The sequence below is a fragment of the Vulpes lagopus genome, chromosome 1, assembly GCF_018345385.1.
Source record: "Vulpes lagopus strain Blue_001 chromosome 1, ASM1834538v1, whole genome shotgun sequence".
NCBI lineage: Eukaryota > Metazoa > Chordata > Mammalia > Carnivora > Canidae > Vulpes > Vulpes lagopus.
Window position 1 is genome coordinate 25,600,105 of NC_054824.1, and position 6,686 is coordinate 25,606,790.

Genomic DNA, 6,686 nt, shown 5'->3' on the forward strand with positions numbered 1-6,686 from the left:
GGGATCCAGGATGAAGTCCCACGTTCCGGCTGCTTGCATGGAACCTGCTTCTCCCTCTGCCTGTGTCTCTGCCCCTCTGTCTTTCTCTGTGTCTCTCATGAATGAATGAATGAATGAATGTATAAATAAATCTCTTTTAAAAAAAGAATATTTTAAACTATAATTTTGTCAACTCACCCAAAATTTTAAAAACATATATTTTTAACATATTCCAGATGTATCCTCAGCTGAGGATCATGAAATTGGGAGATTACTTTGTAATAGTCCTGATAAAAATAATTAGGGCCTGAACTAGAACCATGAGAATGGCAAAGTGCTGAAGAAAGATTTGAGAGCTACTTAGGAAATATAATCAGCAGAACCTGTTCCCTCACTCATTCACTCACTCACTCACTCATTCATTAATTCATTCATTCAACAAATATTAGGCCAAGCATTGCAATACACACTCAATGATGAAGAGATATCACTCAGTTCCTGTCACTAAGACTATAATCAAGTGCAGTATTTCTCCAATGGAACACTAAAATCTTTTTAGCAAAGGAAAAATAAACAAAGAAAAAATTCCTGAGACACTGTGGCCATAAACCAGCCCTGATGTGGAGGGTGCAGCATGGGTGGCCCAGGGAACTTCGAAGAATTTGATTTAGGCAATAGGCAGAACAAAAGTAAATCCTCTTTGGAGAAATACATTTTTCTCCCTCACGTCTCAAAGAATCTCAACAGACAGTTTTTTAGGAACAATGAGCTATCTATAATTAAAATAATAAAGTAAAAATATAAATAAAGAAAATAAGCACACAGGACACAGATTGCAGAGATACGCCCATAGAGACTTCATGTATTAGGCATATCAGAACGTTTGTGTATTAGTCTTCCACAACTATGGAAATTATATTTAAACACATAAAAGAAAAGATTGAAAATAACATCAGGGACAGGAAACTGTAGAAAGGGACCTGCCAGATATATAAAAGTCCATTTGAAATAAAAAATACAGTAACCAGAATAAAAAATTCAGTAGACCATTTTAATAGTACAATAAACAGAGATGGAGAGTTTGTGAATTGAAAGATAGGAAATTACCTAGAAAGGGTAGCAAACTTTTTCTGTAAAGAGCCAAATAGAAATCTTTTAGGTGTATAGGCCATATAGTATCTGTCACAACTATTCTGTCACAGATAATAATGTAAACAAAAGAATGTGGCTGCATCTCAATAGAGAACTTTATTTACAAAAGCAGATGGGACAGATTTGGTTCACAGACAGTGTAGGAGGCCAACCCCTGGTCTAAAATGAGGCATGGAGGGGATCCCTGGGTGGCTCAGCCGTTTAGCGTCTGCCGTCGGCCCAGGGTGTGATCCTGGAGACCCGGAATCAAGTCCTACGTCGGGCTCCCTGCATAGAGCCTGCTCCTCTCACTGCCTGTGTCTCTGCCTCTCTCTCTCTCTCTCTCTCTGTGTGTGTGTGTCTCATGAATAAATAAAAAATCTTTAAAAAAATAAATAAAAAAATAATAAATAAAATGAAGCATGGAAAAGAGAAACATGCAATATAAGGGAGAGATTTCAATAAGCAAGGAAGACAGAAGAAGATCTGACATATGTTTAGAAAGAGTTCCTGAAAAAAAGCAGAAAGAAAATGGGGCAGAAGCAATATTTGAAGATATAACTGAGCATTTTCCAGAAATGATCAGAGATATTGATTTGCTGACTGACATGGCCTAATCAATCCTATGTAGATTAGATAAAAAGAAAACCACACTTAGATACCTACCATGAAACTGAAGACCATTGAAGACAAAAAAAATTTAAAAATGTAGGCAACAGAAACATATAGTCATTGCATACCTCCTGGCCTCCTGATTCTGTATCCTAGAATGTGAAATGGACCCCAGAGTTCTGTTAGGTGCACTCTCTGATTAAGCTGATAGCTCATGTCTGATTTGACAGCAATAAAGGATGCCAACAAGTAGTGGTATACCCATTTTGACATTGGAGAGCATTTGGGACAGTGCTGCATGGGTGCTTGGGAGCTAATCCAGGATCAGAGGGGTAGAAGCATGAGACTTGTATAATTTGTGGACCTTCTTTATGAAAAACAATTCAAAATGATAAATAGGAAGTTAAATACAGAATTTTGGATGAGACTATTCCAGTAAAAGGCCTAAAGTTTGAGCTTCGACTTCATCAAGATAAGAAGCTTTTGCACAGCAAAAGAAACAGTCAACAAAACTAAAAGACAACCTACAGAATGGGAGAAGATATTTGCAAATGACCTATCAGATAAAGGGCTAATATCCAAGATCTATAAAGAACTTATTAAACTCAACACCCAAGAAACAAACAATCCAATCATGAAATGGGCAAAAGACATGAAGAGAAATCTCACAGAGGAAGACATAGACATGGCCAAAAAGCACATGAGAAAATGCTCCGCATCACTGGCCATCAGGGAAATACAAATCAAAACCACAATGAGATACCACCTCACACCAGTGAGAATGGGGAAAATTAACAAAGCAGGAAACCACAAATGTTGGAGAGGATGCAGAGAAAAGGGAACCCTCTGACACTGTTGGTGGGAATGTGAACTGGTGCAGCTACTCTGGAAAATTGTGTGGAGGTTCCTCAAAGAGTTAAAAATAGAGCTGCCTTATGACCCAGCAATTGCACTGTTGGGGATTTACCCTAAAGATACAGATGCAATGAAACGCTGGGACACCTGCACCCCGATGTTTCTATCAGCAATGGCCACAATAGCCAAACTGTGGAAGGAGCCTCGGTGTCCATCGAAAGATGAATGGATAAAGAAGATGTGGTCTATGTATACAATGGAATATCACTCAGCCATTAGAAACTACACATACCCACCATTTGCTTTGACGTGGAGGGACGTGGAGGGTATTATGCTGAGTGAAATAAGTCAATCGGAAAAGGTCTCATTCATTTGGGGAATATAAAAATTAGTGAAAGGGAATAAAGGGAAAGGAGAGAAAATGAGTGAAAATATCAGTGACGGTGACAAAACTTGAGAGACACCTAACTCTGGGAAATGAACAAGGGGTAGTGGAAGGGGAGGTGGGTGGGGGGTTGGGGTGACTGAATGATGGGCACTGAGGGGGGCACTTGGTGGGATGAGCACTGGGTGTTATGCTATATGTTGGCAAATTTAACTCCAATTAAAAACATTTTAAAAAAAATAAAGTTTGAGCTTCATCAGTTTCATGGTAAATCCACCCCTGTAGGTGCGCCATGCTCTTCCTTTGAGGGTCCCAACTCTCTTTCCTCCAGTATCAGTCTCCCCTCAACACAGGCGATAGAATGCCATGCTCATCTCAAGGGTGGCCTTGGAAAGCTGACTCAGTGCTCCTCTGTTGCCTCATCCTTGTTCAGAGAACTTCTAAGCCAGACCAGAGAAGACTCTTAAGTCTGGGTCTTCATCACATCATGGGGACTTACAAGCCAGTAGGGTTCAAAATTTCTAAACAAATGTTTAAAGCACTAGTAAACATCCATATATACTTACTTTAGGTTTGTGGATGTCTTGGTACTTCATTTGAGCTATTCTATGTTGCTTTTCCTATTAAAATATAGTAGCTTGGGCAGCCTGGTTGGCTCGGTGGTTTAGTGCTGCCTTCAGCCCAGGGCGTGATCCTGGAGTCCCGGGATCGAGTCCCACGTCAGGCTCCCTGCATGGAGCCTGCTTCTCCCTCTGCCTGTGTCTCTGCCTTTCTCTCTCTGTGTCTCTCATGAACAAATAAAATCCTTAAAATAAAATTTAAAAATTAAAGAATAAATATATAAATAAAATAAAATATAGTAACTTGAGTTCATTTCCTACTTCCTCATTCCCACACCTTCAGCCCTCATGCAGGCCCTTATCACACAGCATCCCAGTTTGTCTCACCACTTGCATTCTAGGTCATGTTCGCACTGCCACAGAAACTTACCTTCCAGAAATAGTCTCTACGACAGTTTTCTCAACCAGCAGCCAAGAGGTATGGTCAGGGTGCCAAGCAGTAAATCTCAACCCTTATAAATTTCTTTGGTTCAAAAGATGGGCCAATATCTGTGGCTCATCCCTTATTTCTCCATTGCCTATGGCTCTCCAGTGGCCAGCACGGCACTGGAATGCCAGAAAAAAAATGCATGCTTCCCAGAGAATCCATACCTGCTACTACTGTTGCCTCCCAGCAAGCCACACTGGTGGAGGCCCCCAGTGGGAATTGCAAGAAGACACAACCCTGCACCACAAAAAGGCCTAGGAGGCTTGCCTATGCTGTCTAGTTCAGAATTGCCTCATGGGTACACCCTGGCCACCTCCTATCAAGCAGAGATCTGCCCTGTGCTGCCCAAAGAAGCTGCACTTCTGCTGCCCCTTCTTCCTTCTTGCATACAGTTTTGGAACGCTGTGGACTATAGGACCAGGTGGAGGAGTCACCCCTGCTTCCTATGTCTCTTAGGTTCATTCTCCCCACCCAACCCTCTCATCTGAGAACCTAATGCCTTCCCTGTTTCCAGAGAGAGTGAGGACTCTCCTTATGAACTGATCTGCATGGGCTTCCTCCAGCCCAATGGGTAGCTTCTGCAAGAACATCAAAATATCCTGGATATTGGAAAGAAAATTCCTCCCTGAGTAGTTAATGCTACACATCTGTTATATAAGATTTTTATTCAAGAATCTGAAAAAAAAAAAAAAAGAATCTGTAAGGCTGGGAGGCCTGGGTGACTCAGCGCTCAGTGGTTGAGCTTCTGCTTTGGCTCAGGGCAGGATCCTGGGATCCTGGGATCGAGTCTTGCATCAGGCTCCCTGCTGGAGGCCTGCTTCTCCCTCTGTCTCTGCCTCTCTCTGTGTTTCTCTCCTGAATGGAGAAAGAAAATCTTAAAAAAAAAAAATCTGCAAGACTTTCTTATTTTCATAAATGAGCTTAGAAGCCCCCCTAGTCTAACTGCCTTCCACCTCTGCCTCCCAGAACGCTGCAGCGAGAACTTGCCACTCACTAACCCCACCAGCTCCTCTCTCTTTTCAAGTCCCATCTCCTTGCTAGACTTCCTCATGTGTTTCTCTCCATCTTCTCACCTCCTTGCCAAACTTTTTACTTCCACCCCAAGGCCTCTTCACTCTTCAGAGTTCCTCTCACCACTCTAGTCCACTTTGAACTTGCCTTTATGCCTGGAGCATTTGAAGTCTTTATTGTAGAATATGTTATCTTACAACTGTGATTTTCAACATTCAGTGGTTTTATTTTGTTTTTTAATACTCAAGTTTGGGCCCCTGAAAATTCTTATTCTGGAGGCTTCTGGAGCATCCAAATTCTCCTCAGGTGATTCTGATGTGCAGCCATGGATAAGAAACACTGCTTTAGAAACACACCATCTTGTGATTTTATGTAATTGCCTTTTATGTCGAAGCCTTGTTTCAGCAAATAGAGTATAAATTTATTGAATACAGAAGCGATAGCTATAATTTTTCTGAACCTTCTACATAATCTTGACTAGCAAGCATAAGTAGGTGCTCAGTGACAACTAAATGGTGGACTGATTGATTTAGCATGATGTTGGATAACAAGCACTTGGATAGGAAGGGGGAGACCTGAGATGTGTTCTTGACTCTGTAACTAGCAAGCCACTATCCTCTCTGGATTTTTGCTTCCTCATTTGTAAAATGAGGGTGATAATTAGGTTTTCAAACTCCTGGGAGTTCAAAGGAAACAGTAGAAGTTATTTTCAATATTTCAAAAATCCACTGAAAGTTATACATTTTGACAACTTTGCAGATTATAATAATCAAAATATGCATTAATAAATGATAGTGAGGAGAAATAATAAAACGAATCTTTAGTTGTGAAAAGGTATAAATAAGTATACTTTGAAAATTATCGGAGTCTATGATTTTATTTGCTCAGTATTTATGATCCAGATCCCCTAGGAGAGAGTAACACAAAGTAAAGTAAGGAATTTGGAGCTTAACTCGGGGAAAAATCCCAATCCTACAACCTGCTAGCTATGTTAACTTAAATAAATTCTTATCCTAAGGTTGTTCATTCATTTAAAAAATGGACATACTGACAGTAGTTATTCCATAGAGCTATTATAAGGATAAACAAATCAATACAAGAATTTTTGCACCTCTACTTTAATGCATTGCCTGGCACATAGCAAGCACTTAATAAATGTTATTAGGAGTATAGCTGGTATATTAGTCTGCTCAGGCTGACATAAAAAATACCACAGACTGGGTGGCTTAAACAACCAACACTTCTTCACTTACAGTTCTGGAAACTGGAAGTTTAAGATCAAGGTTCCTACAGAATCAGCTCCTGGTGAGGCCTGTCTTCCTGGCTTCAAGACAGCTGCCTCATGGCCTTTCCTCTGAATGTATGCAGGAAGAGAGGGAAAGCAAACTCTCTGGTGTCTCTTCTTCAAAGGGCACCAATCCTGTTGGATCAGGACCCCAGCCCTCTGACCTCATTCAACTTTAATGACTTTCTTAGAGGCTCCATCTGCAAATATAACCACACTGGGAGTTAGGGCTTCAACACATGAACTTATGGAGGGAGGGAGGGGATTCAAACATTCAGTCCATAACACCCGGGGTTAGAGAGGCCCTCAAAGTAATGGCAAGGAGAGAAAGTTTAGTCAAAATCACAAGAAATATTTCTCTCAAGAAATGGTCTTTCTCCT